At 46.3% G+C, this 13186-nt stretch overlaps 1 protein-coding gene across 2 annotated transcripts in view; it reads right to left on the bottom strand.

The window, feature by feature from the left end:
• The window catches only part of LYRM4 (LYR motif containing 4), a 141178-nt gene that overhangs the window by 103223 nt on the left and 24769 nt on the right, over nt 1-13186 (bottom strand). The window lies entirely within an intron of this gene.

The following is a 13186-nucleotide window of genomic DNA, read 5'->3' as shown; positions in this document are numbered from 1 at the left end:
CATGTGCACAGGCCACGGCCTTCGCCCCACACTTGCTCCAGACCCAGGAGAGGCAGCTCAAGTCAGACGTCAGACTTGGCCTTCTCTGGTCTTTCTAAGGACCTGAGTGCTTTGCTTTTATCTTTAAACACCAGCTGAAGAAGCAACGCTTAGGGACAGAAGAATGGAAATAGAGGGAAAGGAATGAGAAGGAGAATATAACTTCCTTAGGTGTTGGGGGATGGGCGACTGCTGGGAGCTGAATACATACTGAGACAAATATATCCCTTTAGAAAGAACAAATTTTGCTTTAGACAAACTTTCCTAAAGTAAAATGAAATTTTCCATTAAAATTCAAATGCCAGGTCTATTTGCATTTAAAAAGCAAAAGTACAAGTAAATCCTGTAACATTAGGAACTGTAAAGGTTTGGGAACTTGCACTTTCCAAACCTAAGACTGTGCTGAGGCTTTGATCTTGACCCTGTGTGCACCAGCTACAGCGTCTGCAGAAAGCTCCGGAGTGTTCAGTATCAATCTTTTGGGGCGACAATGATGAGAAGGGGGGACCCAGGTCCCTGCAGCCACTAGACAGCTGGGGCTCATTCCCCTACAAAGGGACTAGGCGAATTTTACTAACAGAATCGCTAAGACACAGTCTCCCGTGTGCACCTGCTATGCCAGCAAGTTTTAGACAGCAGCCAGGTGAGCCAACAGCAGTTCCTGGTTCTGTGCACACTTTCTTGCGCCGAAAAATTTTTATGTAACACAGTATCACTGTTCTTCCTCATTCTGTAGGTTTCTCCTAAGTAGTTTCTTTTTCAATGGTGATGGGAGCAGAGAGGGGACAAAACAGTTTAATTAATGTTCCATTTGATATACAAGAACTTGCTTTATCACATGAATTTACTGCAGGGGGCTACCCACTGCTCAAGGCCCAGGGTACAGAATATTCTGTTGCATATTCTCTGTCTGCCTAACTTTCCATAGTCCTGACCCAAGGAAATGAAGCTCAACATCTTGGAACTAAATGTGTATAAAGTAATCCAGAGTTGTGATTCAAATGGTGTATGTGCTTGGTTAAAAAATTTATTTTACTTGAAAGGCAGAGCTACAGAGGAGAGGCAGAGGCAGAGGCAGAGAAGGACAGAGAGAAAGAGAGAGATTTTCCATCTGCTGGTTCACTCCCCAAATGGCTGTGGATGGCTGGAGCTGAGCCAGTATGAAGCCAGCAGCCAGGAGCTTCCTCTGGGTCTCCCACACAGGTGCAGTCATGTGGGTGCAGAGGTCCAAGCACTTGGACCATCTGCCACTGCTTTCACAGGCACATTAGCAGGGAGCTGGATCGGAAGTGGAGCAGCCGGGACTCTAACCAGTGCCCATATGGGATGCCAGTGCTGCAGGCGGCAGCTTAAGCCACTATGCCACAGCCACAGCACTGGCCCCTGGATGTACTTTTAAAAAATCAAGATTTCTTCCTTTATTTGAAAGGCAGAGGGATAAGCGAGAAGGAGTGGGGGAGAGGGAGAGAGATCTTCCATCTACTGTTTCATTCCCTAAATGGTCACAACTGCTGCGGCTAAGCCAGGCTGAAATCAGGAGCCTGGAACTCCATCTGGCGTCTCCCACGTGGGTGGCAGGGGCCCAAGGACGTGTGGCCTCTTCTGCTAGTTTTCTAGGTGCATTATCAGGGAACTGGACTGGGAGTGGAGCAGCTGGACGTCAACGGGGGCTCCCACAAAATGCTGACATTGCAAGCAGCAGCCTAACCTGCTGCGCCACGACGCCTCCCCGGGATGCACTTTGGAAACAAAGGATGCAGGGAGCGGTTCCCTTCCCCTTGCTGCAGCTCCTGGCCTGCTCCTCGTCCCCCTGCACCAGCTGAAGCGCAGGTTTTATTCTTTGCCCCACAGAAGCCCTTCCCTGGCTCAGAAGCACAAAGCATGAAAGGTTTACTTCTCAGTTGTATAAATTCTTATTTCAAATGATCACAATTTTGTGCCGGTAATCACGAATCTGGCCAAACCTTCAACTTCTGTTAGGAGAGGGCTAACTGTCAGGTCCACTCCAGTCTCTGCCCTGGTTTTTATCCTTTTCTTGCTTTCTGCCACCCGGCGCTGGCTGCTAAGGTAAACCATTTATCCTCAAGTGCATTCTGGCTATCAGCCTCCTGACGGCATCGCTGAGCAAGAGCGTTTCAGAGAGAAATGGGCAGGTGTGGTGATGAAAAGTGCAGGGAGCCGCTGCCGCACAAGGCCTCCCGCGAGGGTGATCCTAACTGGAGCCAGATGCTGTCTGCAACGAGGCAGGGCCAGTTAACACAGAAAGGGCAGCGGGACCCAACAGGAGGCAGGGCTCTGCTTCCACGGGACAGGAAGCCGATGCTTCACACACACGCACACACGCACGCCTCCACCCCCCACCCCAGAAGCCGGCGGCAGACCCCCGTTTGGCCTGCCCTTGGGTCCGCCATCAGATGTCGTGTCTGCAGGTTCTACCACTGGCTGGCCCTTCGCCTCTGCTCACGCCAAGTTTCCAGCAGCAAACCTGCCCAGGAGGCAGGAGTGAAAGCTCCCGGGTGCCCGAGGTCTGGCTTTACTTCCTCCCCTCCCAGCAACCCTTGGGTCAAACGCAGGCCATCATCGCGGCGGCCAGTGCTCGAGGCTCCCGTCAGCTTCGGCACCTGACTGTGATCTGACCAGTTAATGAGATGCCTCTCATTTCTGTCATTTTTCATTAGCCTAGCTTCTCTGCTTATCTGGCCCATAAACACAACCGTGCTTTCTCTTGCAAAACCCCGTCAAGTATTCCAGGAACAAAACAGCTCAATCCTTTCCACCAGTCTCTTTGGGGCCAACACCCATCCACCTTCATCTGGGTAGAAGGCTGTGCCCTTGGCTCACGGGCCGTACCTCAAAGGTCCTTGCCCCAAGCCAGTGCTACATTCTAGCTTATTCCGTGGGAGGGAGTGGAGACTGGTAGAGTGTTCCGGGATCCTGCTGCTGCTTCAGATCCTGGTTCGCCCTTATTTTACCTGAGAGGCAAAGCCACCTGACTATAAACCGCACAACGTGCCTCCGTGCCAAACTCCGCTACCTGCTCACTTCTGGAGTCGAGTCCCCAGGACTGATCAAACCTTAACATCTAAAGGCACCCTGCACATACACGAACTACTGCTGTTTAAAAAATCTCCACCGTTATTACTAAAAGTAAAATATTTCAAAAGCAATAATTTTTGGGCCAGTGCTGTGGCATAGCAGGTAAAGCTGCCACCTGCAATGCCAGTACCCAACCTGGGCGCTGGTTTGACTCCTGGCTGCTTCACTTCCCATCCATTTCCCTGCTGATGTACCTGGGAAAGCAGTGGAAGATGGCTCAAGCGCTTGGGCCCCTGCACCCGCGTGGGAGACCCGGAAGCTCCTGGCTCCTGGCTTTGGACCAGCCCAGCTCCGGCTGTTGCAACCATCTGGGGAGTGAACCAGCAAATGAAAGATCTGTCTCTCTGTCTCTTTCTCTCTCCATAACTCTGCCTATCACATAAATAAATCTTAAAAAAAAACACAACAGCTTTCATGACAGAAGTGATGCCATTTGTCATCATTTAGTGAGGCATCTGTATTAACGTCAGTGACGGAGGGCTCCACAGTTAGCAGGTTTCTCTTTCTAGTCTGTAGATCTACTAGATGGTCTCGTCGGGTTCTATAGCCCCTTACATGACGTATTCCATAGGGTCTGCCTGTGGCCCTCTTCTAAGGAAAACCTTGTCACTGCGTCTGTGTCTAAGCCTTTAGCTGTTGCACGTAAGCCAGGGGCTCCCAAAATTTCTCGCTTCTGAGTTTCCAGTTCATATAACCCAACTGTCAACAAAAATGTAGATTCTTCCCGTGGAGAAATCACTGCTTTCCTTTTCCTTTGCTCCAAGTGGCCAGTATTTCGTCCACACGTAGGGGCACTGCCCACTGCCCACTGCCCACTGCCCAAGTCGGACACAGACTTACCTGAAATTCTTTCTTTTCCTGCAAGTCCCCGCATTCAAGCGATCCCAAGTCTTACTATTTTACCCCTCACCCCTTCCAAATTACCTTCTCCTCCTCCAACCCCGAGTCCTGATTTTGGGTCAGGTTTTCCTATTTCTCAGACAACTACAAGAGCCTTGGGGGTGCTGGTGTGTACATCCGTGTGCTGTGCACGATGGAACAGGTAACACCTACAGATAGGAAGCTTAGGGACTACGTGAAAGCCACTAAGTGTTCTGGGCAGACAACAGAGGGAAGAGCAGGGGAGAAAACCTCCTCTTCGGAAACCTGAGTTCCCAGTGGCAGACGGGCCCCCACAGAGCAGGGGCTTCCGTCTTCTTGCTGTTACTGCACCTGCAGGGCCGGGCCCAGAGAAGACGCCCAGGAAGCATTTGCTGAAGAGGTGAAGTTATCCCAACATCACGGGCAGAATCCAAAGACCTCTGAGAAAAGCATCAATCACCAGGAAGGAAAACACAATGAAGCAAAGGAAATTGTGAAAGAAAAAGAATGAAAATGGAGTTTGCTGCACAAAACCTGAAGTAACCTCTGACAGGCAAGCATTACAGAATTTTCAATTACAATTCATTCATTCAAACACAATTCATTCAGTTGATGCCTCTTCTGCAAGCCCCAGCTTGGGTGTGGGGTACACAGTGGGCACGGACTTGCAAGGCGGATGAAAACCTACACGCTGAAAAGCAGCCACTCCCAGGCAACACGGAGGGGCCGTGGGGACTTGCTATGGTAACAGGTCGGGGCTTCCCTGCGTCGGGGTGATGTGTCCACAGGCCTGCATGTTTGTCAGAATACTGAACTGCACATTAAGATACATGCATTTTAGTCTGTGTAAATGATTCCTCATTTAGTTGACTTTCAAAGTAAATTAAAAAAACTAAATAGTATACAAGTTATACTACATTTGCCCCCTTTAAGAGAAGCAAAACAAAACAAAACAAAAGCAAGCCCACAGACTACAATTTCAGAGAACGTGCGCATTGCTGGAAGCAGCAGAAGTCAGCACTGAATCACAGAAAACAGAACAGAGGACAAACCAGCAATTAAAATCTTGAACAAGGCGACAGTAAGTAAGCTGGGGAGAGAGACGTAAGAAAAAATAACCTTCAGAACAGGGTAGAGGTATATAAGCCATGAATAGTAAGTGTGAATAAACTCAACTGTGTAGATAATTAAAGTTATAATGGAAGAAAATGTCCCAGAAGTGATTATAAAAAATTGAGAAGCCTCATTGAGATTTAACAACCAAAGGAAAATGCCAAGATATTTACCTATAAAACTCTGAACTTCAAGGTCAGAAAGAAAATACTTTAAGGATGGAGAAAGAACTTTAAGCCAATACAGTTAAGTAACAGAGTATTTCAAAAAGTGGAGTAAAATGGAATTAAAGGATGTAATTTCTTAATATCCATTTTTCAAACATGAACTTTTTGAAGACCCCTTGTATATCCTCAGATTTTTTTTTTTTTTTTTTTTTTTGGACAGGCAGAGTTAGACAGTGTGAGAGAGAGACAGAGAGAAAGGTCTTCCTTTCTTCCGTTGGTTCACCCCCCAAATGGCTGCTAGGAGCTAGGAGCCAGGTACTTCCTCCTGGTCTCCCATGCGATGTGGGTGCAGGGCCCAAGCACTTGGGCCATCCTCCACTGCCTTCCCGGGCCACAGCAGAGAGCTGCACTGGAAGAGGAGCAACCGGGACAGAACTGGTGCCCCAACTGGGACTAGAACCCCGGGTGCCGGTGCCACAGGCAGAGGATTAGCCTAGTGAGCCGCGGTGCCGGCCAATCCTCATTCTTACTTCTGAAGCCCTTAAAGAGAAGGCCTGGTTCCTCAGCTATTTGCAGTGATGTTTTGGGGGCTCAAGAAGATAACAACATAAAGTCAATCACTTAGGGCACAGGTACCTCATTCAGAGTTCTGACAAAGTACCTGATCCACAGTGCCTCACTTAATTTTTACAAAGAGTAGCCAGTGAGAATAAAAAAATTCAGACCAAGATCATACGTCTATGCAGAGCTTGGTTCTGAACTCGGCAGACTCCAGCATCTGCGACTTTCAGCCCTAAGTTCTTTCTCCTCCAGAGATCCATGCACTCTCCGACAAGGACTTGGCACAAGCCAAGCTGTTATTCATTTGGAAAGGCACTAAAACACATTGTATCTGGCACTGCAAAGCTTAAAAAGGTCATCTTCTCTTTCAATAGGCTTCAAGTGCTGCTAGAAACAGTTCAAGTGCCAAGCGCGTGTGAAGAAAACGCGCTGAGAGCATTACAAGGGAAAAAGCTGCTGAAGACAAACACTAAGTGAAATAATTGAGTTTAATCGTTTTAACAAGCAAGACAGTGACCAGTGAAGGGTTTTAGAATGAGCAGTTGAAACTTGGGTCAGAAAGCCCACCGTGGAGATCAAAGTTTCTATGTTTTGGGGCAGTTGGAAACAGAATCTATTACATTCTTGCTTGTCTAAAATTCCCTAATGGTTTTCCACTGTCTTACAATATGGACCAAATGCATTAGCACAGACAATAGACTCTCCTGTTCACCTCTCCCCTCCCCTCCCCTTCCAGCTCTCCGGGCAAGGGGAGATTGGCGGGTTTTTCAGTGTTCTCTCCAAGGGATCTGCTATTTCTCCAGAGAGCATCCTTCTCCAGTTAACTCCTACTCGTCTGTAAAGACCTAACCCAGTTAGAAGCAAAAATGACAAAAAGATGAATGACCTTAGCATATAAATAGCACACATAAATCAAGAGGAAAGACATTAAGCCCACAGTAAATAAATGAGTGAGAGGCATGAAACAATAATTCACGAGAGCACAAAGAGTGGCTGAATTGAGAGACAGAAGGACACAGATGCACTAACGTCATAATCAGGGTAATGCGCATTTAAACAATGTGCCACTTTCTAGCAAACGGGCACCATTTTCTGAAAGGGCAGAGGGATAGGTATGCTGTGTTGGCAGAAGGAAAAACTGGTACCTTCCATGAGGAAAGATGAATAGTACTGGATCATAATATTAATAATCACTTACCCAGCAATTCTGCTTTAGGTGACCGACCTGTCCTGCAGAAATAACCCAAAATGGATATAAAGATACAGAGCGAATGATATTCATTATAGATTTATAAACGCTAAAAACAGAAATAACCTAAAACAGTGTACCTTTAAAAAAGATGTTTCAAAGAAACTAAGACACAGGAAAGTACATGCTATCAAAAGGGATAAGGGGGTGGTGTCTGGCCTAGCGGCTACCACTGGCGTCCCATCTGCAAGGCCTGGGTCTGATCTCCAGCTCCAGCTCTGCCTCCAAGCTTCTTGCTAATGAGACCGGGGAGGCAGTGGTTATCACCCAACTGCTTCCAAATGGCTTTAGCTCGGGCCCAACACTGGCTGTTGTGGGCATTTGGGGAATGGACTAATGGGCAAGGGTTCTGTTTGTCAGTTTCCACCTCTGCTTCCTAAATTAAAAAAACACATACTTTTAATGCAAAAAAACTGTATTCTTCACTTATAAAAATTTTGACATTGGAGGGTGAGGTTATATTCATATTTAATACCTCCTACTAAAGAAAATTCCAGAAAGATGAAAAAATGGAACAGGAAAAGTTAAACCATAAGAGAGGGCTCTTTTCTATGTATGGAATCTAAGACAGACGCCCTAATGAAAATGGATGTATTTGCTACATAAACACTGAGCATTTCTACATCACAAAATCATGACAAACAGAGCCAAGTGACAATAAACCAGGGAAAATACTGCAGCTCCCCACAGACAAAGGGCTACCTTCTGAAGATCTTCTGAAACGGGTCCTACGAATCAATCCAAAAGGTCAGTCACCTAACTAAGCAAAGACAAAGGCTATAAACAGGAGATGCGAATTTCCTCACACTTGTAAAAGGTGGTCAGTATTATTCATCACAGGAAAGCTACGACGGAAAGTACAGTGAGGTAGCCTTTTTCACGTATTAGACTGGCGAAAGAGCAGGAAGGCTGATGATACACTGTGTTGGCAAAGATGTCGGGGAAACACACACACTTCTCGGGGAGAACAGACTGACAGGGGCTCTGCAAGAGAATACGGGCAGTATTTTATCAAAGCCATAAATATACATATTTGTTGACCTACCAATTCCACGTCTAGGCATTGAGTCCCCCAAATATTCCTGCATGCTCTGCTACAGTAAACAAGGATATTGATTGCGCCATTGATCATAATAAGATAACAACATTAGAAGCAACCTAAATATCCATTAATAAAGGCCTGGCTAAATGAGTTCTGGTTCATCCATACGATGAAATACTGCACAATCATTTTAGAAAGCGAGTCACTTCTATTTGTATTGCTATCAAATGATCAACAAAATATATTTTAATTTAAAAATCAAGGTGCACCAGTATGTTAAGAATGCTACCGGTTGTGGAACAAAAAAATATACATGTATTAGTTTTCATAAGAATCTTTTCTCTCTGGAAAGCAGCCTAAGAAAATGTTAACTGTGACTGCACTGTGTTCAGAGAGGGAAGAAATGGTTGTCCAAGGGACAGGGCTGGGAAGGAGACTGATTATTACCCACTTTCTGCCTTTTTATTTATCTGAAAAATTTATTTGTGTACTTATTTGAGATACAGAGAAAGCTGCCATTTGCTGGTTTACTCCCCAAGTGCCTAAGATGACCATCGCTAGGCCTGGTCAACACTGGGAGCCAGGAACTCAATTCCGATCTCCAATGTGGGTGGCAAGAACCCAACTTCTGCCTCTGAGGGTCTTCATTGTTAGGAACGAGGAGTCAGGAGCTGGAGCCAGGTACTGAACCCAGGTACTCCCACGTGGGATGCGGGCATCTTAACCACTAGGTTAAACATCCACCAGCAAATTTTATAACCAGGATGATCTCAATTACGGAAAATACGGGTATGGGACGGGGCCAGAGCTGTGGCACAGCGGGGTTAAAGCCCTGGCCTGCAGCGCCATCATCCCATATGGGTCCTAGTTTGAGTCCTGACTGTTCCACTTCCGATCAAGCTCCTTGCTAATGTGCTGGGGAAAGCAGCGGAGAATGGCCCAGGTCCTTGGGCCCCTGTACCCACGTGGGAGACCTGGAAGAGGCTCCTGGCTTCAGATCAGCTCAGCTCTGGCCATTGTGGCCATTTGGGGAGTTAACCAGGGGATGGAAGTGCTCTCTCTCACTGTCTCTACCTCTCTCTGTAACTCTGTCTTATAAATAAATAAATCTTAAAAAATAAAAAAAAAATAGGTATGGGGAAAACTGGAAGGAAGTATGATAGCATGTTAACCATAATTGCTTCTGATTATTTAAGTTTATGATTTCTAAATTATAATAACAATTATTTCTTGCTGGTTTTAAAGCTCCTGGTGACATAATAAAATTAGTAATGTACTACAATAAGGCAAAGCCAGTGGCAGAGGAGGTTCAATCTGTGGGAGAAGAGCAAAGGAGAAAGAGGAAGGCATGGATTCACAAGTAGTTAGCAGGTAAAAGCCAGGGGCTCTGCAGTTTATTTAGAGAGAGTGAATTATGAAGGACAAGGAGGAAGAGAAGGATGCGTTCCATGGCCCAAAGTGGGTGGTGCTAGGCACTTTCATTTATGTACTGGAGAGGGAGTGGGATGAGGAGCAGAGAGAAATGCTGGGGATGTTTCCTCCCCAGGAAGCTTCTATCCGCTGATTTCCACCCTGAATGCCCGAAAGGGGGCAGGGTTGGGTTGGGCCAAGGCCAAGAGCCAAGGAACTCAAGTCTCCCATGTGGGTGGCAGGGATTCCATTAACCGAGCCATCGCTAGCTGCCTCCCAGGGTCTGCACTGGCAGGAAGCGGGAGTCAGCAGACAGCTGTGTATCAAGCCCAGGTGCTCCGATGTAGGAGACAGGTGTCTTCATGCTGGGTGAAACACCTGTCTGTCCCCCCCCACCCCCCGCATTTGTAAAGTTTATTTATTTATATGTTTGAGAAATGACGATGATGATTGAGAGAGAGAGAGAGAGAGTTTCTTCCCTGACATTGAGGAACTTCTCAAAACCTCAGCTCTCAGGACTTGGGCTAGCCCCTGATTCATCCCCTCTGCAGGATTCAACTCGTAAGCTAAATGTCCAATAAAAGATGTTCAAAGAAATAATGGTAAAGAAGTGAAATGCTATCTGTTAAAATAAGGATACATTATGGGCAAATAAGAAAAAAGTATATTCACAATAATGGTGACATATAAACAATTAGTGTAACGGAAATGTAACGAAATGATGACGGAGAGCACCAGCGTCCTCAGCAGAGGCTTCTGTCGGTCCCTGGAGAAGCAGTGCGGGAGCGTTTGCTGTCCAGGTGTCTTTGTGGTGCTTCCACACATTTGCAATATTTAACCTATAATTCATCAACATTGAACTCCCAATTATTACTTGGATCTATCTTCATAGCTACTGACATTTTGCTGCAAACAGGGTTTTTCAAAATGCAAGCCAATTTATCACAGTAAAGGCCACCTAAAGCGTGTTTAGCTCGCAGGCAGTAAGCATACAGATCAAGCAGCGGAGAGAGCCTGGCTCCTTTTCCTGGTGTGGTTTTAGACGTGGCCATTTCGATGGTGCGGGACCCTGACAGCCAAGATCCACAGTTTCCTCCTCTCACACCACTCTGACGAAGGGGAAACGCAGACAGTCCTCCTGCATCCGCCTTCTCTCTGTCTGCTTACCCCTCTCTTGGGGACTTGGCCACATTTTAAAAACTGTCGCCTTTATGGGCTCCACTTGCAAGGATGAGATTCTGTTGGCTTCTTTTCCTGTCACCTTCAGAAATGAGCTTGACCTTACTGCTTGAAAGCAAGCTCAGATGTTCATCATGTAACAGGGGTCAGATAATGGGCTACAGAATATGATTTTTTAAATCTTATTTTAAAAATAAAGAGTCTGAAATAGCCAGCGTAGGACATGACCTTGAAAACTTCACGGAGAATATCTACCCACAACCCACAGCACATTGTTTGATGAATTCTGGATGTTTCACTTTATGGAGGGAAATAAAATGCAAATAGTGGAAATTCCTCTTCGGCATTCAGTTTAAAATTTCCTCCCAGTGCTTCCAAAAGAGCAGAGGAAAATGCGTACGTATCATTTCATCTTTTCCTTTGGCCATTAGCCACGGGCAACAACAAATGAGCAAGGCGGGACAAAAGGGGGACGGGCACAGGGTCTTCAAGAAGTTCACGAAAACGCTTACTAGGAAAAACCTATGCAAGGGCTGCAAACTCTGGGCACCGAAACGATATTTTAATTCCATTTTTCTGTAGACGTTTTGAAGTCCCCTTGTGTAAGTCAACCACTTGTGCTGAACCTATCATCAAGGATAACTTACAGAGCAGCAAAAAACGTAGAGGTCAACTTCCCCTTCCTAGGAAGTGTGAAAACCAGTAGCATTTACTGGGCTATTCAGAAGGCGGGGCCGGGGGGAATCTATACAGAAAACTTCCAGGCATATTATAACCTCACCCACGTGTAAGAAAGCAAGAAACCAGAACACAAATGAAACAGGCCTCAGGGCCCAAGATCACAGAGGCTACAGAGGATATTCTGGGGGCGAGGGGACAGCCGGGGACAAGCAGGATCTCCGTTCCCTTAATCTGCAAACACTGCATTGAATCCACAGCAAGGGAGCCCATCAGATAACTTCACTTTGCTGGAATTAAAAGGCTCTGGGCATGGCCGTTTGGCACAGCAGTTAAGCTGCCGCTTGGAGCGCTGACTTCCAACATCAGACTGTCTGGCTTGCTCCACCTCTGATCCAGCTTCCTGCTAATACACACCCCAGGAGGCAGCAGGGCTGGCTCAAGTACTTGGGTCCTTGCCACACACCTGTTAGACCCAGACTGAGTTCCAGTTTCCTGGTTTTGCCCTGGCCCACCCCTGGCTGTTGTGAGCATTTGGGGAATGAGGTCAGTGGATGAAAGATCTCTCTCCATCTATGTCTCTGCTTTTTTATCCTTTTTTTTTTTTTTTTTTAAAGATTTGTTTATTTATTTGAAAGTCAGAATTAGACAGAGAGAGAAGGAGGGAGGGAGGGAGGGTGGGAGGGAGGGAGAAGGAGGCCTTCCATCAACTGGTTCACTCTCCAACTGGCTGCAACAGCCAGAGCTATGCTGATCCGAAGCCAGGAGCCAGGGGTTTCCTCTGGGTCTTCCCATGTGGGTGCAGGGTCTCAAAGACTTGGGCCATCTTGCACGGCTTTCCCAGGCCACAGCAGAGAGCTGGATCGGAAGTGGAGCAGCCGGGACTTGAACTGGTGCCTATATATATGAGACGTCAGCACCACAGGCAGCAACTTTACCCCTAAGCCACGGCTCTGGCCCCAGCAGATCTCTGCTTTTCAAATAAAATGAAAATAAAAATAAAAACAAATTTTGGGGCTGGCATTGTGGTGCAGCAGGTTAAGCCACCCGTGATGCTAGCATCCCATTTAAGCACCAGTTTTAGTCCTACTTGCACAGCTTCTGATACAGCTCCCTGCTAATGTGCCTGGGAAAGCAGCAGAAGATAACCAAGTACTTGGGCCTCTGACACCCACAAGGGAGACCAGGATGGACTTCCAGGCTCCTCCTGGCTTCTACCTGGCATAGCTGTAGACATCGTAGCCATCTGGGAAGCAAACCACTAGGTGGAAGATCTGTTTCTGTCCTCCTCTCTCTGTAACTATGCCTTTCAAATGAGTAATTAAAAAAATTTTTAAGGATCTGAACTTTATGTAAATTTATGCAAATGAACACATTAATCACATCCCTGAATGTACCCATAAAATCTGGAAAGCCTGTCTCTCCCTTTGGAGAGATTTAATTATCAAAAGTCCTGTCAGTCTAAAAATCATATGATTTAAAAAACAGAATTAGCTTCATTATCTCAAGGGGTACCGTGAGCAGTAGGAGACATGAACTACAACACCACGCACTATACACAAGAAGCATGGTTATTTCAATCAGGGTGCTGTACTGCCCTGGAACAAAGTTTGTTTGCATGGCTATTTGTAATACAGGTAACTGCTATTGCCTATTTCTTCCAAGTGGGTCAAAACATTTCCATGCACTACATAATTTATTTCCATAACATTTTCGAGAATCACTTAGGTGTTTGTGTGTGAGAATTTAATTTCAAGTTCTGCTACTGTTTGGCAGGCCACTTTTTCTCAT

This window comes from Oryctolagus cuniculus, chromosome 5, assembly GCF_051225735.1.
Source record: "Oryctolagus cuniculus isolate XC-2025 breed Fujian yellow rabbit chromosome 5, ASM5122573v1, whole genome shotgun sequence".
Taxonomy (NCBI): domain Eukaryota; kingdom Metazoa; phylum Chordata; class Mammalia; order Lagomorpha; family Leporidae; genus Oryctolagus; species Oryctolagus cuniculus.
This window is presented reverse-complemented; position numbering and strand designations above follow the sequence as displayed.